General features: G+C 43.5%; 1 protein-coding gene across 3 annotated transcripts in view; it reads right to left on the bottom strand.

The window, feature by feature from the left end:
• The window catches only part of LOC136858229 (urea transporter 1), a 340,258-nt gene that overhangs the window by 78,869 nt on the left and 247,723 nt on the right, over positions 1-13,666 (bottom strand). The window lies entirely within an intron of this gene.

Here is a 13,666-nt window from a genome sequence, read left to right on the forward strand (position 1 = left end):
ATGATGTTATTCTGTATAGAGTAATAAATAAGTTACAAGAATGTGAGCAACTGAAAAATGACCTCGAAAATGTTGTGAGATGGACAGTAGGCAATGGTATAATGATAAACGGGATTTACTGCGTTGATGGGGTGAAAGTTCCTTTTGGGGATCATTGTAAGTATCTGGGTGTTAATATAAGGAAAGATCTTCATTGGGGTAATCACATAAATGGGATTATTAATAAAGGACATAGATCTCTGCACATGGTTATGAGGGTGTTTATGGATTGTAGTAAGGATGTAAAGGAGAGGGCATATAAGTCTCTGCTAAGACCCCAACTGGAGCATAGTTCCAGTGCATGGGACCCTCACCAGGATTACTTGATTCAAGAACAGGAAAAAATCCAAAGAAAAGCAGCTCGATTTGTTCTGGGTGATTTCCGACAAAAGAGTAGTGTTACAAAAATGTTGCAAAGTTTGGGCTGGGAAGAACTGGGAGAAAGAAGACGAGCTGCTCGACTAAGTGGTATGTTCCGAGCTGTCAGTGGAGAAATGGAGTGGAATCACATTAGTACACGAATAAGTTTGAGTGGCGTCTCTAAAAGTAGGAAAAATCACAATATGAAGGCAATGTTGGAATTCAAGAGGACAAATTGGGGCAAATATTCATTTATAGGAAGGGGAGTTAGGTATTGAAATAACTTACCAAGGGAGATGTTCAATAAATTTCCATTGTCATTGAAATCATTTAAGAAAAGGCTAGGGAAACAACAGATAGGGAATCTGCCACCTGGGCGACTGCCCTAAACACAGATCAGTATTGATTGATTGATTGATTGATTGATTGATTGATTGATTGATTGATTGATTGATTGATTGATTGATTGATTGATTGATTGATTGATTGATTGATTGATTGATTGATTGATTGATTGAAGAAATGTTGTGTGGCTAGGACAGTATTTGCACGAGGCTGTCCTACCTGGTTAACAGAGTCCTTGCCTTGTGTAGTCTCGTAGTTACTATCAGAATGTCTTCAGCATAATAATCAATGGCGCGTGAGCTGCCTCTGTGGGTCAGTGGTAGAGTGCCGGCCTCAGGATCCCAAGATAGCGGGTTCAAACTCGGCAGATGTAGTCGGATTTTTGAAGGGCGGGAAAAAGTCCATTCGACACTCCATGTCGTAGGATGTTGGCATGTAAAAGATCTCTGGTGACACATTTGGTGTTTACCCGACAAAATTCATTAAATCTCAGCCATAGACGCCCAAGAGAATTTCGGTTTACTCGGTCTGCCATCTAGTGGGCCTAGAGTAAAACGGAACGTCGAAATTGACGAGCAGACAGCCAGATGGCGTCAAATTGAAATGTCTGCACACGGTAGCTGAGGCCATACGATTATTATTATTATTATTATTATTATTATTATTATTATTATTATTATTATTAATGGTGCGTGGGCCTCCGGAGAGGCCTGGTGCCGGTCTTTCGGGTATGGGCGACCTGCGCGTCTGTGAGGATGGGACCCTACCTAAGATTAAGTCCACCGAGCTCGATAGCTGCAGTCGCTTAAGTGCGGCCAGTATCCAATATTCGGGAGATCGTGGGTTCGAACCCCACTGTCGGCAGCCCTGAAGATGGTTTTCCATGGTTTCCCATTTTCACACCAGGCAAATGCTGGGGCTGTACCTTAATTAAGGCCACGGCCGCTTCCTTCCCACTCCTAGCCCCTTTCCTGCCCCATCGTCGCCATAAGACCATATCTGTGTCGGTGCGACGTATAGCAAATTACCAAAGATTAAGTCCAATGCTAAAGATGGCACAAACACCCCGACCCCGAGCCATAGGAATTAATTAATGAAAGTGAAAATCCCTGACCCGACCGGGAATCGAACCCGGGGCCTATTTGACTAAAGGCCAGCAACCTAACCATTTAGCCACGGAGCCAGACTTTTTGAGCATGAATTTGTTTAAATGAAATATATGGCATGATCTGTTCTAATTAAACCGAAGGAATATTCACAGTGCATAGTATTTGCACTCAGTACCAACAACATTTGAAAATCCACAGTCTGTTGCTAGTCATTCGACCGAGTCAGGAATGGATTGAATCAAGCCGTCATCTAGCGGCTGCCAAAGCCTGTCGCTCTCCGGTGGCGTGCCAGACGCGACCGTGCCGCATGCGACCCGTACCACTAGCGACCGCATAATCTGTAACCGTGCCGGATGCGACCGGTGTTGACAAGCAAATTGTCATTTGATAAGTTGTGTCATCACCCAAGATCAGGTAAGTTAAACGAAGTGCCATGCCATTTCAGTTAGTCCTATAAGCAGCTACTGCCCCTACTTTACATAACACTTCTGGGGGAAACTCGTTTTACAACACAAAACATGGTGATGCGTTTACGCCTTTTCCCACCGGGCGAGTTGGCCATGCGGTTAGAGGCGCGCGGCCCTGAGCTTGCATCCGGGAGATAGTGGGTTCGAATCCCACTGTCGGCAGCCCTGAAGATGGTTTTCCGTGGTTCCCTATTTTCACACCAGGCAAAAGCTTGGGCTGTACTTTAATTAAGACCAGGGCCGCTTCCTTCCAATTCCTATCCCTTTCCTATCTCATCGTTGCCTTAAGACCTGTCTGTGTTGGTGCGACGTAATGCCACTAGCAAAAAAAAAAAAAAAAAAAAAAAAAAAAAAGAAGAGCCTAGCTCTCTGAAATTATTTACGACTTAGGCCTTCTTACTTAACGTGTCCTATTAGTACCAGGAGTGTCCGAGGACGTGTTCGGCTTGCCTGGTGCAGGTCTTTCTACCTGACTCCCGTGGGCGGCCTGCGCGTATGGATGTGGGATTATGATAATGAAGTAGGGAGAGATGAAACCCGGTTCCGGCACGTAGCCTACTCCTCTCGAATAATACCAAGGGGTTTGCTCAATGCTTTACGTTGCCATCCAACGGCCGAATCACCATCAACAGCATCATATCCCCTCATTCCATTTGAACACTGCGAAAAGTTTAGGATTTCAATCCAGGCTTTTGGCATGCAATCTAGTGATTAGAAACTTTCTACCACCAACTTTCCTACCCTGCCGGCCAACATTCTGATGGTGAAATTTTTTCATCCAGGCTAAGTGGCTCAGACGGCTCAGACGGTTGAGATGCTGGTCTTCCGACTCTAACTTGGCAGGTTCGATCCTGGCTCAGTCCGGTGGTATTTGAACGTGCTCAAATACGTCAGCTTTGTGTCGGTGGATTTAGTGGCACGTATAATAAGTCCTACGGGACTAAATTCCGGCACCTCGGCGTCTCCTTAAACCATAAAAGTCGTTACTGGGACGTAAAGCCAGCAACATTATTATATTTTTCTTTCGACCAACGGCACTCGAACCTGCTAACCACGGTGTCAGACTTTTATTTTAGAAAAGACCAAGTTAGCTTCTTATAAGCAATTTGCCACTTGGTGACAGCCCTTAATGCAGATCAATTGTAAGTGATTGATGGGTCGCATGCGGCACGATGCTTATCCACTCGGTCGCTATTGGCACGACAATGGCCTGGTCGCATCCGGCACGGTCGCATCTGGCACGTAACCCGCTCTCCTGTGGGGCAATGATTGATGAATGACAGATGAAATGAAATGATACTGGGGAGTGTTGTTGGAAGGAAATATGACATGGAAAACCGGAGTACCCGGAGAAAAACCTGTCCTGCCTCCGCTTTGTCCAGCACAAATCTCACATGGTGCGATGGGGATTTGAACCACGGACCCCATCGGCGAAAGGCCAGCGCGCTACCGCCTGAGCCACGGAGGCTCTAGTACCAACAACATTTTAAAACACTAAATTGTAAAGTTTCTGACTAGAAGGGGCATGTATTTCAGGAGTAACCAACAGTTTACCCTTTCCCTCAGCGTCTCCTTCTCACTTCACCATGTCTCAGGTACCGTAGGATTCAGAATAGCACTGTGCAAAGCAAACGCTGAAAAACTTACGAAGCAAATGTATACATGTATGTTCAGTCCGTCAGCGATTCCGCTGGTGGGATCCTCAACAGCTCTGCCATCAGCTGTCATAGATGGCCTAGGCGTCACTGAAGAGGCGAACTAGGGAAAGGAGGAGTGAGGTAGTTTCCCGTTACTTTCCTCACCGGAGTCAGGAGTTGCGATTACATATCAGTCTGCCAAGCCCACTGAAATGCATGCACCAACTGACCCTATGAGCAACATTTTCACACCATTCATAGCAGGGACTGGCTACATAAGGACTGGCATTACTAGCATCGCTCATGCCTCAGTCACTTTCATATTGTCAAAGTCAAGGTAAGACAGAGGCAGATCTATGAAAGTAACAAAATTGCTCTAGCCTATGCCAGAAGACATAGTGCAGTGTAAACACTAGGTCCTGCCCGCAAAGGCATGACGAAGCAAATGGCAAATGTTAACGACGAGACATTAACACACGTCACGAATTCTCACATGCCAGTGTTGTTCGGCGAGCCTTTGTTCCATTTGAAGATTAGTCACAAGGTTATCTATTGTAAAGCAGACTTGTTGATCGACATCTTGTGAAATGTAAAATGAGAACATGCGTCATACCACAGAATTCCCAGCAATTGTAGAAAATACTTGAGCAGTGATCCCAGCGGAAACAGTGTTGGTAGATATTTATCTGCGGTAACTTGTACTGTATGCAGAGTGTGCCGTCAACGTTACCACTCCTCAACTCGCAGGACGGCACAAAGTACCAAAACAATTCCATTCCCCTTATGGATACACAGTTAAGCTGCTTCTGACTGTGAATTGCAGTAAACGAAATTATTAATGCGTCCGGTTAGTGTGATTAGCTGCCACCCCTGGAGGCCCGGGTTCGATTCCCGGCTCTACCACGAAATTTGAAAAATGGTACGAGGGCAGGAACGGGATCCATTCAGCCTAGGGAGGTCAACTGAGTAGAGGTGGGTTCGATTCCCACCTCAGCCATCCTGAAAGTGGTTTTCCGTGGTTTCCCACTTCTCCTCCAGGCAAATGCCAGGATCGTACCTAACTTAAGGCCACTGCCACTTCCTTCCCTCTTCCTTGTCTATCCCTTCCAATCGTCCCATAAAGAAGAAGAAGAAATAATTAATGCAAAGCCACAGCAATCGAGTGATTTGGCTTCGGGGTTTGAGTCACGGAGCTCTTAACTTGCATTCGGGAGGTAGTCGGTTCGAACCCCACTGTCATCATCATAATCATTTTCCAGCTTCAGTTTCCTGGGTGTAATGTACAAGCGCTCGCCATCTCCTCTTAGCTTCACACATATATGTTCCAAACCATTTTCCCATCTGAGACCTCTCTCGACATCTAATTTTGCTGTCTTTTTCCAGCGTTTCATTGGCCTACCCTTGGCCTTTTTCCTTGGACAGTAAGGTCAAAGTATTTTCTAGCAGGTCTTTCGCTGTTCATTCTCATAATGTGTCCATACCACTAAGTCTACGCTTCTTCATTACACTGATAATAGTGACCTCCTATTTGCTACTTTTCTTATCTTGTCCTTTCGAGTAGTTTAATTCATAGTTGTAATGAATCTCGTTCCTGTTCTCTGAGTTCTACTATAGGCCTAAGTGAGGACTTGTGCGAAGTAGTTGTGGTACATGGTTGCTGTTGCTTTTTGTGGTGTTTTTCAGTCGCAGATTATGTTTCTGACTGGATTGTAAAAGTTTGATGCTGTCTGTGTCCTGCACTGTTGTCTTTCGAGATTGTGCATCCGTGGTACTTGAAGCATGACGAATAGAAGAACCAAGTGTGATGACTCATCGAGTTCAGGCGCGCCCCGCCAGGCAGCGCTAGAGTGTGGTAGGTCCACAATACTGATCAGCTGGTCTTAGGAATGGTGACACAGAAAATGTATTATTCCATAACTGATAAGTATATACACTGTCTTTTATAAAAAAAATGAGAGATTACAATTAAAATACCACGGCAGAGAACAATGGAAAAATATCATACACGGAAATAAGAGCTACGACCTTCATCACATGTTGCGAAAAGCACAAGTTACACATAACTCCCAGCATATTAAAATAAACACCAACTCAATTTGTCGATTACTGGACTTTCCAAAGCTTGCGTGAAGATTTGGCGGATGTTCGAGATTGTAAATCTCGCCGGATTTCTTTCATTCTGAAGAAAAATCGGCACTTCAGATAATGACAAACAAGTCTGGGGACTATATCCATAACATTTTGAGGACAACAGCCAGGTCCTGAAGGATCAACTGAAATTTTGTCTATAGAATCGATACAATCAAAAAATATTTCTCCACACATCGATTTTGAGTTCAGTTTTTCACGAATTACTTTATCGGCCTGGAAGTGAATGCCACATATACTTTTCGAAGGGCGTGTTAAAAACACTTCATTATTGCTTGAACCGTAGTCTGTTATTTAGGAGAGAACTGAGAATGTACTTTAATTATTGTCACGTAGAGAATGGGCACAGAGCGAACACTTAATGAACTTAGAAGGAAGTAGATGATTATTGTTACTTGGGTAGTAAAATAATAACTAATGATGACAGAAGTAAGGACAAAATAACATGCGGACTAGCACGAGCAAGGAAGAGCTTTCTTACGAAAAGAAATTTACTCACTTCGAATACTGATATAGGTATTAGAAAGAAGATGATTGTTGTTTAAAGGGGCCTAACACCTAGGTCGTCGGTCCCTAATGGTACGAGGTGCAAAGAAATGCAAATTAAAATTAAAACTTCAAAATGTATCGACTAGAATCAAAACGAATGGTGATTAAAAGGTATTTTCGGCATCAGAAAGCACAATAAAATAATAACCCAAGTTTTGATCAACATTAGACTGACCTTTTAGTTCTCCATTCGCTGATGTACTCCCGTCTTCAATCTTGTTTCTTCTTTTCCTAGTGGTGTCTAGATTATTTTTCCTGTTTGGAGTTTCACGGGACTTAATCTCACTTGAAAGATATTTCGACAAATTAGGGAACCTGGACATAATTTCCATCTCACACGAGACATAACCACTTTTTCACCAATCACTATAAAATTATCTGCATTTACTATTAAATCATCAGAGAAATGAACTTGACAATTTCTATTACTACGCGTTAACAAAGTATCCTTTCGTGGAATAGCTCTGGCCGATTTTCAAATTTATTTATTTCCTTCGGTGGTGAAAAGAATCTTAATACCATTAACTACTCTACCATAGCCTGACTTACAGCCAGGCACAAAACAGTACGGCATGTTGAACTATTAATTTAATCAAGCCACATAACATATGTGCTTTAAGTGCACAACACACAATGAACTGAGTTTAGGAACTGAAAGCAAAGAAAATTAAACTTATTGACATGAAATATCTCGCACAATAACATCTCCCGCCGGTCTGCTGAAGCACGTGTTGGACACCGTCGTTTGCAGTGCTCCCAGTGGCGGATCCACAAATCACCACGCTATAACGGTTGAGTCATCACACTTGTTATTCTATTCGTCATGCTTGAAGTGAGAAACGCATTCTAATATGGTTTTCGAAAAGAGGTTTGAGATTGTTCCTTCTCTGTTGATGGTCATTTATCTTCTTCTTCCTCTTCTTAATATGTTTACCCTCCAGGGTCGGTTTTCCCCTCGGACTCAGCGAGGGATCCCACCTCTACCGCCTCAAGGGCAGTGTCCTGGAGCTTCAGACTTTGGGTCGGGGGATACAACTGGGGAGAATGACCAGTACCTCGCCCAGGTTGCCTCACCTACTGTGCTGAACAGGGACCTTGGGAACGGATGGGAAGATTGGAAGGGGCAGGCAAGGAAGAGGGTAGGAAGCGGCCGTGGCCTTAAGTTAGGTATCATCCCAGCATTTGCCTGGAGGCGAAGTGGGAAACCACGGAAAACCACTTCGCGGATGGATAAGGTGGGAATTGAACCCACCTCTACTCAGTTGACTTCCCGAGGTTGAGTGGACCCTGCTCCAGCCCTCGTACCACTTTTCAAATTTTGTGGCAGAGCCGGGAATGGAACCCGGGCCTCCGGGGGTGTCAGCTAATCATGCTAACCACTACACCACAGAGGCGGACCATTTCTCTTATATATACAATTGGCTTTACGTCGCACCAACACAGGTAGGTCTTATGGCGACACTGGGATAGGAAAGGGGTAGGAGAGGGAAGGAAGCGTCCGTGGCTTTAATTATGGTACAGTCCCACCATTTTCCTGATGTGAAATGGGAAACAACGGAAAACCATCTTCAGGGCTCTCGACAGTGGGGCTCGAACCCACTATCTTCCGAAAGCAAGCTCACAGCTGCGTGTCCCTAACCGCACGGCCAACTCGTTTCTACGGCCTTTGCTTTACTCACCTTCAGCTCAAAGTTATTGAACATAATTATTGTTCCATTCAGTCAGTTTTTCTGTACTTTACCTTCTGTTTTCTACCATAACAACGCATCATCATCAAATACTAATCCATTCGGTCTATTGTCCATTTTTGAGAGACTTCATGATATTGTCCAATGACCCCACCACGAAAGATGGTTTTCCGTGGTTTCTCATTTTCACGCCAGGAAAATTATGGGACTGTACCTTAATTAATGCCACGGTGACTTCCTTCTCAGTTCTAGCCCTTTATTTCTCATCGTCCTCATAGTATGTCCGAGTCGGTACGACGTAAAACAGATAGCACAGCCACAGTAGCTGTAGCTTTGTTCATGCTTACTAACTGAAGTTACACCACATTAGCCCCTTGAGGTCAGCGGTATCGTGCATGAATCGTTATGGCTAGTTTACACCGGATTAGTTGCTCCTTCTGTGGATCAGTGGCACAGTTTCGGCCTTTGGATTCCAACCGGATTTAAATCCGGTGGAGCTTGCTGCTTCACTGATGGGCGGAAATAGTCCCAACGCTGGATGACGCCGACATGTAAAATATTTCTGGTGGCATATTTGGTGTTCATCCGACAACGGAGTTCAAGTTTCTCAATCTGGCGGAGAAAGACTAAAATAATGGTGACAAATAAATCTGTCTGCAACAAGGTAGCTGATGCTGAACATTGTTTACGAATTGGCTCCCAGAGCATACATTTTCGCTGCCCGAATTGGCTCCAAAGCACTGCATCTACCCTCACTGCGGTTCCACTTCCAACGTAATATACACCTCAAAGGAAAAGTTTGGAATATCAAGGATGAAATGCAATAATGAAGTTACAGGAAGTTGTTTATTATATCACAGAGACACCCAACCTGTATATGTCAACTTTTGTAGACTCAAATGTAAGCCATCTAATGTACAGAATGACCCCAACGTTCGTTAACATTTGACGAGGCAATACTTCACGGAATATTGGAGGTAGAGAGGTAATAATATTGACGCACATGATTGGCATGACATGGGGTTTTATTGACACCAAAATAAAGTACACAAAATGACCAACAGATGGCGCTGGGCAGCAACACGTCCGGTACAAATGGCACCAAATGCTTGACAAGAAATCAGGTCTCTCAGGACAGCAATACGTTAGTGACCCCGCATTAAACCCGTGTATGGTATAAAAGGAGCTATCGTGAGAGAGGGCGTCAGACTCGCCTGCAATCGCGGCATGTTGACGTTACCAGAAAAGGCACTGTTCGTGAAGCTTTACTCTATTGTATTTTGGTGTCAATAAAACCCCATGCCATGTCAATCATGTATGTCAATTGTTACCTACCTACCTCCAATATTCCATGAAGTATCACCTCGTCAAATGTTAACGTACTTCTGGGTCATCCTGTACGTAGGGCTTGTCTTTTTTCACTAGACCATCCGTAAAGTCTGTATCATTTGTGGTAAATAATAATAATAATAATAATAATAATAATAATAATAATAATCTATAGCAAATAAACAGTAATAATGGAAAGGTTACAAGTCATGTTTTTTAATTGGACGTTGTCCCTTCTTCACACTGCCTTATTACCGCGTATGGCCTCGTCTGGCATTGTATGGCTATGGTATGCTTGAGATCAGCACAGCAACATCATCTTGAGGAAGAAGGTCCCGTTCCTTCAGGGCAACTCTAATGAGGTATGGTATTGTCTGTGGAGGTTGGAGGTGGTTAAAAAAACCAGCCGTTTTCAACCTCTGTCATGCATACTCAATGGAGTTCATGACCGATGAATTAGTTGGCCAATTAAAATGGCTGATAGCCGCTTCTTTCATGAAGTTCCTCAATGATGCACCTCGATGAGGGCGAGGTTGATAAAAATGAATTCAGTACCACATTCATCAGTAAAGGGTTGTACAAATGGTCGTAAAATTTTATCGGTATAACGCTGGGCAATTGACGTAGGTCTACCTCGAACTGGTATCAAAGCTGTACGATGGCTATGCATAAGCCCAGACCAAGGTACGTAGAATACAAGGTAGGGATCACGAGAGAGGTGCGCAGTGGCAAAGCAGAGCTGTGACGTCACGCAGGACCCTCGCGTTGAATCTGCTCTGAGTGAGGTAGAGGTAGTTCGAGTAAGAATTGCTGTGCACGCAGATGCTAGGTGCTAATAATACACGATAGTAACATATCTGTGGTGTATAAGAAACCGTGTGTGTTTATTTTATGAGATAAAACGTAAAAAGCAGTAATAATGTACACTTTTCAGTATGCTTTGTCATGCCATTGCAGGCTGCACAAGTCATAACAGGCACGCGAAGGAACGAAACATACACTTTCATGAATTCCCTAAAACCACTGACGTAAATAAATGGTGACAGAAGTAATCAAGACATTATCGAAAGCTATCTTTCTCAGCTTCGAGGGTTCGGAAGGCTTTATGACGATCCTCTTCCGACAGCTGTGACGCGAAAGGTGAAATCATTGCTTCTAGCCTCAATGCTTCCAAGGCGATAAGAAATTCCAACTGTTCTCCGGAAGATTATGAAATATTACGCCCAAATATGTACTGATGAACTCGATCAAAACTCGGATATCGTGTGCCAGTCTAAGGCCAGCGTTGAGCCCACAACATCCTATTTTTTATCGGAGGATGAGCAAGGGTTCGTTAAAGCCCTTGAAGATCTAGTAAAACAGCTCGAGGGGAGTCGTGAAACCAAGGATCTGCTTGAAGACTTCACTGGCTATATAGCTTTTAGGATAAAGAAGAACCTCGATATAGAAAGTAATTACGGAGAGAAAACAGGTCAAACTACAAGGGGTGGAAATTAAATTTCAAAAAGATCCTCTTTTTTTTTGCAAGTTGCTTTACGTCGCACCGACACAGATAGGTCCTATAGAGACGATGTGACAGGAAAGGGGAAAGGGCTAGATATGGGAAGGAAGCGTCCGTGGCCTTAAGATACAGCCCCAGCATTTGCCTGGTGTGAAAATGGGAAACCACGGAAAACCATCTTCAGGGCTGCCGACAGTGGGGTTCGAACCCAATTTCCCGAATACCGGATACTGGCCGCACTTAAGCGACTACAGCTATCGAGCTCGGTAGTTTCAATTTTACCACGGGAAAGAACTGAAAGAGGGTTCTAACATCATCACAAACCTTACGGATATCCTGAAAAAGAAATTCTCCGAAATTTATGAGCTTGCAAGTTGCTTCGTGAGAAGCCGTTCTTTTATTCGAATGGACGCTTTAAACAAAAGTAAGACATTGAAGAGACCGGGTTTCTGTTAATACAACACCGATAAAGAAAGAAGAAAAGCAAAGAAATTCCACTGATGCTATGGATAAGTGTGTTTTGTTATATATTTTTTTAATATCAGCATTATTCTTTGTGTATAACATACCCGTTATTTTTTTTTAATGAAAGGCAATTTATTATGTTGTATATGAAACCAGTGCTAAGAATGTTGATATACAGGCTCATGAATATGGCCTATCTAATGTTAACGTGGAATTTGTCATTTCTTGGCACTTGCAGGAAAACATTTACTGTACTGATTGTATTGTGGACAGTTTCCTAACATTTGCTGTTTGTGTTGTTGACGGTGTATATAGTTTCCCAATACTGCTTGTAACAACGGACATATTTCTTGCAGTCATCAAGCTTTATGTTCGAGTCTGTAACAATTAGAGCCCCTTATTATTGTTATCATAGGTGTTGAGAACATGAACATATGGAATGGCCATTCCACTGCTATCACAGTCTTAGCATTGGTACATCCTTTTATACAGATCGAAATACTTCACAAACGCTGCTGGATTCACACTGTATTTGATCTCCTATTATTATCTCCTATTATTACTCTACTGTAATAGTGACGTGGAATGCATTTTCTTAGGTGATGTTAAAATATCAATGAAGTTATCTCTAACTTGTGGCTAAAACAGAATAGCTTACAGCTGTGTATTAGCCTACCTCATATAGAGGACAAGGCGCTGAGGGTTCAAGTGACGTCATCGACGGCCAAGCTTGGTGGGGAGACCTGCGCGTGATCCCTACCTCTTACTCTAACTACCTTGAGCCCAGACCAAAACATTACGACACCAACACGAAATGCATACACCTCTGGAATATACTGGTCATTTCCACTGTGTCCTTTACGACTCCACATTTGTCGTCGTGTACCTGGCTTAAGTGATATCCATGTTTCGTCTGCAAAACATGACAATACGCCATTCATACAACCCCCAAATTGGATGTATGATCCATTTCCTCCTCTCAACACGATGAAAAATGAAATGAAATGGCGTATGGCTTTTAGCGCCGGGAGTGTCCGAAGACAAGTTCGGCTCGCCAGGTGCAGGTCTTTCTATTCGACACCCGTAGGTGACCTGCGCGTCGTGATGAGGATGAAATGATGATGAAGACAGCACATACACCCAGCCCCCGTGCCATTGGAATTAACCAATTAAGGTTAAAATCCCCGACCCGGCCGGGAATCGAACCCGGGACCCTCTGAACCGAAGGCCAGTACGCTGACCGTTCAGCCAACGAGTCGGACAACACGATGATTCTTTAGCGGAACACGTCGAATCAGTCGAAATAACCTCATCTGGGCACTAAGCAGTCGATTGAGTAGAGTTTGTACTGATACACAGTCCCCGGTTGTCCTCAACAAGTCATCTCGTAACTGTTGAGCAGTTAAAGTTGGTCTCCTCAGCACTGTTACGGAGATATACCGGGCTTTATGTGGCATTGTCACCCTAGGTCGACTTTCCCTCGGTCTCTCAGTCACATCATTGGTCTTACGGTATTTTTTCCACATTTTTGACACTGCACTTTGGGTAACCCTTAAGTGCGCGATACTGCTGCTTGTGTACGTCCACCCTGAATCAGTGCCACAATTCTCGCTTTGTCAAACTGAGAAATACGCACTGCACATGAAAGGTAAATACTAGCAAAAGCTCGTGTTGCTCTGTATACACTACTACCAGTCTTCATCTGAAATAACATAGTTCACCCCAGGCTCAACACAGATGGCAGCGACATCTGGTGTATTGTAAACAAGCAACTGAATTACTTGTGTAAATACAGTGCTCTCTACCAGTTGCAACAGGACTTCACAAAAGCCACCACATAAGATGCTTAATCCCACAATATTCCAAACACTTTTTTTCAGATGTATGGACTTAGGACTGTCTTCGACACGTAGATCTAGTAAAAGTGTCATTTCAGTTTTACAGTGCTCTAGGCATTAGCTTAGTCTTTTTTAGTTATTTAGTTATTTGTTTGTTTATTTATTGCTTCTTACTGTTTAGTTTGATGTAT

The sequence above is a fragment of the Anabrus simplex genome, chromosome 1 (assembly GCF_040414725.1).
Source record: "Anabrus simplex isolate iqAnaSimp1 chromosome 1, ASM4041472v1, whole genome shotgun sequence".
Taxonomy (NCBI): domain Eukaryota; kingdom Metazoa; phylum Arthropoda; class Insecta; order Orthoptera; family Tettigoniidae; genus Anabrus; species Anabrus simplex.